Genomic DNA, 10529 nt, shown 5'->3' with positions numbered 1-10529 from the left:
CACAAACCAACATTGTCGACCGCTGCTACCATCGTTCACCAACCACCTTCACTATCATCGATCTACACTCTACCATTACCGATCTACCACCTCGTCGATCTACACTCTATCTTTTCCGACTACATTTTATATCTCTAATCTATACTTTTTCTTCTCCAATCTACACTTCACCGTTGCCAATTTATACATCAAAGATCCTCTAGAAAAACTTCAACGATCACACTGCCATTTGAAAAATCATCTCAGTTAGAGATGTTTTTACTTTTTAATTTGGTTTTGTTTGGGTTTAGTTTTTAGCTTCTTTTTTTTTTTTTGGGGGGGGGGAGGGGGGTTGTTTTGGATTTGTAAAATGACGATGATAATGATGAAAGATATAGAGATTCTTTAGCTCACACCTCTCTTTCTTATTCTCTCTATCAATTGCTTGTAAACTAATGTTTGGAGAAATTTGTGACACTGATAAATTTATCACTCAGAAAAATATTTTCTATATGTAAGTGTGTGAATGTATTTTTTGAATGAATAAGTGAAGGAGTGTGCATGTAGGTAAGTGTGAGTGTCATAGTGAAGTAGATTAATTGATTAATTGGTTTGATAAATATTGATACAATGATAAATGTATCACTGATATGTTATCAGTGATAAATTTAGATAAATCTATTACAGTGATAAATCTATCAGTCTTACTCTTTTTTTATATGTAAGTATGTAAATGCATTTCTCTGAATGAACAAGGGAAGGATGGTGTATGTATGTAAGTGTGAGTGTGATAGTGAAAGAGAGTAACTGATTAACTAGCTTGATAAATATTGATACAATGATGAATTTATCACTGTAAAGTATTCTACTTATTTTCCATTTCTCTTGTTATCACCAAATCTAAGGAGGCATAGGAGAATGACATGGTGGAGATGGATGTTGATCATCTTAAAAAATGCTAGAAAAATTGTCAAAAATTACTACCAAGAAAATATTGCCAGAGGTTGCCGATGGTCAAAAACGATGGTTGGAGGTGGTCTCCGGTGAGGGAAGGTACAGTCATGGCAATGTGAGTAATAGGAATGAAAAAGGTGAGAATAGGGCATTTCAAATAAATTGATAGGTGAAAAATAAAATATAGCTTATAAGTAAATAAATCTCAATAACAGAACTGACTTGTAACTGCCCCTAAAACATTCATTTGAATTTTCATCACATTTAAAATCTGAATAAATTTCTTGATCTTTTTCTAAGACAGTATCCAATAATTACATATATTATTTAACTTATGAACGGATATGCAAAAGTATATGCCTTTTGAGTAATAGAAAGGGAAGTGATTTGTCAAAGGAGTGCCCAGAATAGTGGTGTAAGTTGAATAGTGTTGGGTTGGGTTTCCCTCCTATGTGGAGGATGGCCCAAAAATATTTAGTAAAACCCATGTAAGTTTCAAAGCCCACATGGAGAGGTTTTGTTTTTGAAATGATCTGACCCATGAGTGTATCATTACAAACCCTTTCTCTGTAACTTAGAGTAAGAGCAGCAGCAGCTACCAAAACAGAGAGAAAAGGAGAGGCCAAGGTTTTGGAGAAATTCTGTCCAGCTTTAATCAAGCTATCCGATCGACATGCATTTGTGGTCCGAATGAGCTGAAATTTGGTAGGCGAGTTCACAACTCAAGACTCTAAATTCTGGACGGTGGAGATCAGATTTGGAATATTCTACTGCTAGTTTTTGGTCCGTGAACAGTACCCATTTTGGTGAAATCTTTCCTAAACTTTGTATTTTGATCTTTGGTTGCCAAGAAAGCTTATTTGTAAGTTGTTCTTGATTGTTTGCCTCTAGTTCTATCTAGAGAGAACTCTTGTATACCTATTATTTGTTGATAGTGGAGATATTTGGTGGATTACGGTCCCGTGGTTTTTCCTTTCCACATCGGGAAGGTTTTCCACGTTAAAAAATTGTTGTTGCGTTGTTGTGTGATTGTTGGATTATTATTTTCAAATTATATTGTGCTCTATTAAATTGTTTCCTAATAGGTTCACACAAAGAGGGAGAACAAACTATTTCTGCAATTTTTGTGCCGAATTCGGATATTTCGAATTGGACTTTTGTTGGTTTTCTCCCAACAAATAATAATAATAAGAGTGGATTACCTAAAAGTCTTATTTACAAATGTTATAATAATTTAGATTTTATTTAAGATTTTTTGAACCAATAAATCTTATTTAGTAAAATTGAAAATATTATAATTTTTTTCAATTTTTAAAACTAAGAACATTATAAATTTTGCATAGTAATGTTCTAAATAATTGTTTTACTAATTGATGAAAAAAAATAGTGTATCAAATTAAACGATTTTGCCCTTCTACTTATTGGCTTGATTCAACTATCTAATAAAACTGAGAACATTATCAGTTTTTTTATAGACACCAAATTTTTAATTTTGCACAAAAAAATAATTCAATTTTTTCAAATTTTTTAAAAAACGTCAGTTTTTTTTTTTTTTTTTTTTTTGCACATAATATATATTTTTAGTTTTTTCAACTTGAAAGTTGATGTTTTAAAGTTTTGAAAATCAAAATAAATGTCAAATTATAATGTTCCTTTATAGATAATCATAAATGATGAACAATCATTGTTTGAAGGTTTATTCCGACTATTAAAAATTTAATGGGACTTGAAGGTTTAAAAAATCTTAGTTAAAGCTTAATAAAGTATAAGTTTATAAATTAAGCCTTATGTGTAAATGTCCCTTTATTTATTTATTCATTTTTATTTTGACTCTTTTTTTTCTTTTCATTGCTTACCATTCTATAACTAACTCCACATGTTTATTGAAAATATCATGTTGCCAATATATATATATATATATATTGATTTATGTGGGAAATTTTTTTTTATGGATATAATCATATTGGTGTAATATAGTGTGGTAATAATAATAATATTTATTAATATATACACACAAACATGTTGTAATATGCCAAGGGCACGAGTGGGGCAGTAGGATCGTGTGTAACAAATACATATATATACTAGTTGGATTCCCACGCGCCCGCGCGTGGGAGTCGCTCTATTATTGACTGAGAATAAGATACATCACAATATATAATATTATTAAAGTGTTTTTAGATAATTTTAGGGTCATAATATCAATCTACAAATAGAGTTGATTAGCTATAAAAATTTGAGTTCCAGAGCGTTAAATTCAAATTAAGCATCACCTCTTTATAAAAATAAAAAATAAAATAGAAAAAGGGAATACTTACCAATTAGACCTATTAATTGGACTTATTTATTATCAATTCTAAATTTTTCTTCACTTACTTTTTCTGCCTTTTGGGTACTAAGAAGATGGATTGTTCTATTCTTGCATACTCGTATACAATAAGTTTTTCATCAGCACTGGATTGATGGGTTGTCTCACGGAAATATCTTCAAACACCTGACTTGCCGAATTCTTGTGGTTTCTTGTTACAAACAAGAGGGGAAATCCTAACAAAATAGAAAGGTTAGACAAATGTTTCACTCAAATAAAAAGTGAAATGATTAAATCTACATACCATATGAAGAATTACTAACAAACAAATCATATACCACAACAATATTTATATCTATGTCAAACCTTGGAGCCAATGAAGTATTAGTCTCTTTGACAAATCCTCAAATAGCTTCTATGCACAAGTTTTGTATGCCCAACAAGACCATTGTCTATCAAATACAAAATAATCATTGGACATAGATACATATATATCATAGAAAATTGAACACACGACGTTATAGAGAACTGCTAATAAAAAAATTCATAGCTCTTACAGGATTTTAAACTTGAATTGACTGCTCAAATAAGTGAAGAATGACAAAGCCTAAACCAAAGCAATCAAGGGTTTGTGTGTGTGTGTGTGTGTGTGAGAGAGAGAGAGGGAGATAGATTGAAGTCGTGGCTGATAGATTGAAGACCCATATGGCTTCAGATTTGTATAACCAGCAATGAACTCCAAGTGATAGTTAAAGCCATATTGCAAATCAATAAACTACGTAATCTGGACAACATAAACAAATTTTTAGAAAAGAAAATTAACAATTAGGCTTTTAAGCTAAGACAAATATTACATATGTATTCCTCCTCTAAACAAAGGGATTTATATAATGTGAGCAAACATAACCAAAAACCATAATAAAATCTTCTATACCAGAATGTTATAGACTACAGCGTGCTACTAAAAAAGCAAACACAGGCCACAGTTTTTAATTACACTACATGAATACTTCAAAATGTGTGAAAAACTTATCTTCGATATGATGGGATATGTGCCTACCACACTCTCATTTGAACATATTCCCGAGAGATATCATGTGAGCCAGCAATAGGAGTTGGACCAATAGAAATGTCAGTACCTTCCTTGGAAAACTTTCAATGTATCTTGAGGATTGAAGACTTAGCTCTGTGTTTTCTTCTCTCTTTTTTTGTTATTTTATGGTAAGCATTTATTACCAAAGAAGAAGGAATATACAATAAAGCTCAAGACACATGTCCAAAGGATATACGAGGAAACGACTCGAGAGGCCCACTACCTTTCAAAAATAAGACAGCTTAAAACTGAGATTAAGTCTCATCTTATTTAGTTTCTTCCTTAAATCAAGAGTAACTTAATAAAAGTTTCCATTTGAGATTCATTTTGCGTATGGGTTGTAAGTGCAACAGCTTATGAACTCGTCAGATGGGTGCCGATGGATGTTTATTTATACAGATATTTATAATATGAGCTCTCTTGTCTGGTTTTGTTGTATATTTTTTGTGGGTGTAGTTTTCTATCGCGAGTGTCAAAATTCCTTTTTATTTAATTTTGGTCACTAAAAATGAATTGAGCTGGTTGATCTAATCAGAGTTATTCAAAGTTTTTATTTTTCCTTTTTAATCATTTTAATCTTTCTCACTATTCTACTTTTGTTCCTACTATGATTAAAGACATCAATTTAGACAAATTACATGTATGAAACTTATCCTCAAGATCATAATATTTTTTTTTTCCAATAATCTATTACACTTTCAACACAAACCAGATAAGTAATACTGGTGTTGGTGATAGTAGTGGTGGTTCTATGTGTCATTCATTTGAGCATATAGTCGAGCACATGATGGGCAAAAAGAAATTAGACATTGCAATTCAACAGTTAATCCCATCCATGAATCAATCGCCACATGAAGCCCCAAAAATCAATTAGCAATATTCATGATTTAAATCGAATCAAGGGTTTGTGTAAGTGTGTGCGTGTGTGTGAGAGAGAGAGAGTAAGAGAGAATGTGGAGGAAACAAGGTACACCTATAATTGTAAATCAAATACCATGAATCCCTGATGGCCTTGAGTAGAATGGATGGCGGTGGACGTGCAGTTCTCTGTATTTATTCTTCAACTGATGAGATGAGTCATTTACGTAGCACACCATCGATGCTGCTAGTTGTCTTTCGTGAGACCACGTGGCCGATAGATTGCAAGCCCATATGGCTTCAGATTTGCATCAATGGTCACGGGCGGTGGGTGAACCCAGGTAATTTGAGAGAGTTTTGAGGATACTGAAGTCATATACGAAGCGTTAGATTCACAAATTTCCCCGTCTATTACACTTACCTGCTTTTAATATATGTTATATATAAATGAAAATAGAAAATAGAAAATAGAAAATTAAAGAAAAAGTGTAATGTAGTAATTAACCAAATATAGTTATTGCATTTACCCTTTTTTTTTTTTAAATTTTTTTTTTATTACAAAATCCTTATCAATATTGTAATTGGCCGAGATTGTTTCTGAGACATTTGACAAATACATTTACTTTCAAATCGCTTATAATTTTTTTCAATATGGTAACGTGAGTCGTTTACATATTAAATTTTATCGAGTAAAATATATTTATAAAAAGTTAAATTAATCAAATATCGTTAATATTTTCATCTATTTATATTTGTATTCATTTTAATACTTTAAATTATAATGGTTATTTATTTTTGTAGATACAAATGTAAATAGATGAAAGGATTAACGATATTCGATTAACTTAATTTTTTGTAAATATGTTTTACTTAATATACTCTAAAATGTAAACAATTTAAATTATCAAAATAAAATTTAAAATAGGCTCTAGCTACACAATAGTGAGTGTTGTGCTCGCAGCACATAGCCATCCCGAATCCTTTTTTCCACTCATTACGTGGCCAGTAGTTCAATTAATAGAAATTGCTGACATCAATGACTATTTTTCCGAACGGGAGATGCTTTTCTTTGTTTCATTGTGTGGATTAAAGTGTACTATTGGGCCTGTGGGGCTTACCACGGGTTCCGTTTTAATAATCCGAACTGTTCAATGTGTAAAGATCGTCGACTACTTCATACTTGTAAAAAATTAAGCTAATCGGATATCGGTAACCTTTTAATCGGAACATATTTTTGTTAATGGTAAATATGGTTTTAAAAAGAAAATTGTTAACAAAAATGTGTTCCAATCAAAGGGCTAACAATATCAGATCAACGTAATCTTTTGCAAACATAAAATACTCGACGAGCTCTATACATGAAACAGTTCGAATTATCAAAATAGAACCCATGATGAGAGCCGCAAACTTAACAATACGCTCTAAGTTACACAATGAAATGGAGAGAAGTCTCTCCCTTTACGACGAGAAGCGCAAATTTAACCTAGAATCCAGTTCTTTTCCATCACGTTACTTGGGAATGCAAATTTATTTATATGTGAGCTGTACCCAAAACTGATGAAGCAATCCCACAAAAAATTAAAAATAAATCAATAAGATGATATATGTTTTGTTCAGATTGTGTGAGTTAGGGGTGGGCAATTGTGGCTACGAAATCTCTAATTTATCATTCATTTGTCATATTAGTAGATTAGAAAAAATCAATCCGCATCCGTCGGCCAATTCAGCGGATGTGGATTGAGTTGATTGATGGATTGGAGGATGGATGCGAATCGGTTTGACAGTTTTAAATTTTATAAATTTTCAACATAATTTAACTTGTGCACTTTCTCAAAGAAAAAAAAAATTATTATTGTTAATGACTTAAAAAAGTATTATAATCAGCATGTCTCATCTACATATTATAATCACAACATGCCTCATCCACATAAAGTATTACAATTTGTGATTCTTAAAATATAAGAATAATTCAAATCACCAAAACTATGAACAGAGCAGTAGTAGAGATTGTATGCCTCTGTATTGTTACATTTATATCTGTTTTTGAAAATAAAACCAACCAACATAACCAACATATAACATTTTATTAGGGGTGTCCGCGGTTCGGTTTGGGACGGTTTGCAGTTCGATTTGGACCTGCCCACATGTATGCGGTTTGAGGAATAGTCAACCCGCAACCGCCCGCAATGCGGTTTGCGGTTTGTGCGGATAGGGTTCGCGGTTGCATGGGCGGTTGCGGGCGGTTTGCGGATTGAACTTTTTTTCAAAATTTTTTTGTTAAACCCTTTTTTTTTTCCCCATTTTTTATCAATATTTCTTTTAAACATTTTCCTCCCATTTTCTAAAATATTCTAACATTAATAATTAATGAATTAAAACTTATAAAAAACTTATAAAATAAAAACACAACAAAATCAATTCGTAACCTAAACAAATCATTCAAAATTTACTTTCATCATCAACTTGCATTCATCTCAATTCGTAACTTAAACAAATCATTCAAAATCTACATTCATCATTAACTTGCATTCATCCTACATTCATCATTCCTAACCCAAATACAAAAAAAAAGAAGGTAATTCTTCATTAATTTACATTCATCCAAAATACAAAAAAATAAATAAAAATAAAAGGGGTTTTTTTGAACGGTCAGATATAAAAATATATATATATATATATATGCAGGCGGGTTGAGTGGGTGCGGGTCAAACGCGCAACCTGCCCGCAACCCGAAAATTAGATAAAAATCAAACCGCACTCTACCCTAATGTGTTTGCGAAACCGACCATACATGCGTGGTTCGGATCGGGTAGGGCGATTTGGACGGGTCGGATGACCCTATGCCCAGCCTTAATTTTTATTTATTATTTTTAGAGTTAGATTTAAAAATAAAAAAAATATAGATAAATAATTCATTTATTTTTTTCAATTTAAAAAATACATTCAAGTTGAAAACTCTTTTTCAACAGAATATATTCAACAAAATATTTAAACTTTTTTTTAATTGAAAACATAAACAGAATATTTAAACAAATTGAAAACACAAAGTCTTACAAATTACTAGGAGTGCTCGAGATTTGACGGTTCAGTTGTGGTAAAAGAAATTTCAAATCCGTCATCCGTCCAAAATTAGACGAATTAAAAAAAATCAATCTGCAACCATTCACTTGTCATTACGTATCCATCCAAAATATGACAAATCGATTCGATTCAATCGATTTAAATGGATCAATATATCCGATACTCACCCCAAACGTGAATAAATTTTTTCCCCCGTGCAAAGCCCTCACTTGCTTTCACATTTCTCCCTCTGCACAAAACCAATTCACCGACAGTGACAAAATTGATGCCACTGAGAGAGAATAATAGGCTAGCTCTTGCCAAAATTGGCAGTGTTTGGGTCCCTAATTTTGAAAACTCCAACTTCTTTATTTATTTTTAAATCTCCTTATTGAAGATTAAAAAAAAAAAAGAAAAGACTTTGTTCGAAATTCCAATCATAAATACTTAAGCATATTTCTTACTCAAAAGCCCCAAAACCTTTTTAATGAAGGATTTCAATAGTTGATTTGTCTCTTGAGAGACAATTTTTGAGAAAAAAATTTAAAAATTTTGTTTGGCTAAAAATTTTTGAAAAAGAAAAAAAAATCTAAAATCAATTATCTGTCTACACATTAATCAATCACGTTTTCTCTCACACATATCTAATTCAACTACAAAATATATATACATATATATATATATATATATTATATATAAAGGCGAAAGCAAGCAAGCAACATATATGAAGGAGATGGATTACGAAATCAAAACAAGATCATAACAGCATTGGAATAACACAATTAAACATAAAACATTTAATTATACAGAAAACATAAAACATTTAATTATACAGAAAATAACTTACAATTGTAGCAACTGTAAGGATCTTTAATTGGGTACAACGGGGAAGCTTGTAAGGCTCTCAAAACACTCTGGTTTTTCTTACAACAAAGATGGAGAAGAAAATTCAAGAATGCCTGAATGCTTACAATTGATTACAATATAAAGAAAATGGAAAGCAAAACAGTGAGCATGTGATTTCTGCAAGCAGCTGGCCGAGCATGTGAAAAGTAGATGCTGTCGGTTGCTTTCGGTGGAGTGATTGCACAGATGATCAGACTTTAGTAAAAGTTGATTTGTTGAATAGTGACGGTGAATAGTAAAAGTGAACAGTAACTTTTACTATTCATTACTTTCGGTGGAACATGTGAATAAAGGAATCAATATAAATATAAATTAGCAGCTTTTCTCAAAAGAGTATTGATTGAAGCTAATTTGTATTTATAGGGAATCCTATGTTGATTATGATTATGCAAATGGGTCCTGAGCATCTTGAAACTCTGGGCCTGAATACTGATTAGTTGATTCTTCAGAAGAATGGATGCTGGTTGAATCTTCTTCGGACTGGTCTGAACTGGAAGCAGATTGGGCTTCAGCTTGATCTGTAATTTGTCTTGCTAATTGGAGCAGTTCATCTCTGGATAACTTGGGCTTGACCTTTGATTTAGCTTTGGGCTGAGCAGGAGGTGAAATGGGCTTAGCCTTTGCTTTGGATTTTGATTTGGATTTGGACTGATCTTTGGGCTGGGCCGGAGCTGGAGAAGCTTTGGACTTAGCCTTTAATTTTGAATGTGTTGGTTGAACTGGTTTAGATTTGGGCTTGGAACCACTAGATGAGGGGCTTCCAAGATTGATTGGAGGAAGGCTAGGCTGACTTCCTTGACTGATTGCAGCAGTTGGGATCTGCTGGGCTTTAACCATTGCAAGAGTTGGAGCATATTGACTAGATGGAAATTCTTCATGAACAATTTCAAATATGCGGGGCAAATTGAATTTAGCCCACCATTTGACTGAGTGATGTCGGATAATTATGTTACCATCAATCCCATAATGCCATTTAAATATCCAAGGGATTTTATACTTGGCTATAAAAATTAGCAAAAGTGGGAATGATCTCTGATGGGTGGTAAATGGGTAAACAGCAGCAAAATAGTTGATTAATTCAAGCAGATTATCAGGGAGGATATCTGAAATGGCACCATAGTGAGACCACCATCGCAGAAACCAGGAAGGTAACTCAGACTTGAATTTTTGATCAAATGAAATGAACCAGGAATGGCTAAAAGTTTCATTTTGATATAAGAAAATCTTGAACCAGGCATCAATGTAATCATGATAATTATATTGGATGGAGTGACCAGGTAGATCACGAAGCTGATAAGGAGGACCCCATTCGGCCAAGGAAACAATGTTGTGAATGTAAATGGAATGATATAGAATTTTGTAAGCATAGGT

At 32.3% G+C, this 10529-nt stretch overlaps 1 long non-coding RNA gene across 2 annotated transcripts; it reads right to left on the bottom strand.

Annotated features, from left to right (window-relative positions):
• Positions 1–3077: 3077 nt before the first annotated feature.
• On the bottom strand, positions 3078–5610 carry LOC114293392 (uncharacterized). Of its 2 annotated transcripts, XR_003640043.2 has the most exons (3): positions 5329–5610; positions 3608–3693; positions 3078–3477 (listed from the first exon to the last, which is right to left on the bottom strand). It is a non-coding gene; the product is annotated as an uncharacterized LOC114293392 (long non-coding RNA). The 2 variants fall into 2 exon arrangements; XR_014366547.1 differs by lacking the exon at positions 3608–3693.
• Between the last annotated feature and the right edge of the window lie 4919 nt (positions 5611–10529).

This window comes from Camellia sinensis, chromosome 4 (genome assembly GCF_055761805.1).
Source record: "Camellia sinensis isolate YWXY chromosome 4, ASM5576180v1, whole genome shotgun sequence".
NCBI lineage: Eukaryota > Viridiplantae > Streptophyta > Magnoliopsida > Ericales > Theaceae > Camellia > Camellia sinensis.
The sequence above is the reverse complement of the archived record's forward strand: the minus strand, read 5'-3'. Positions and strand labels throughout refer to the sequence as shown.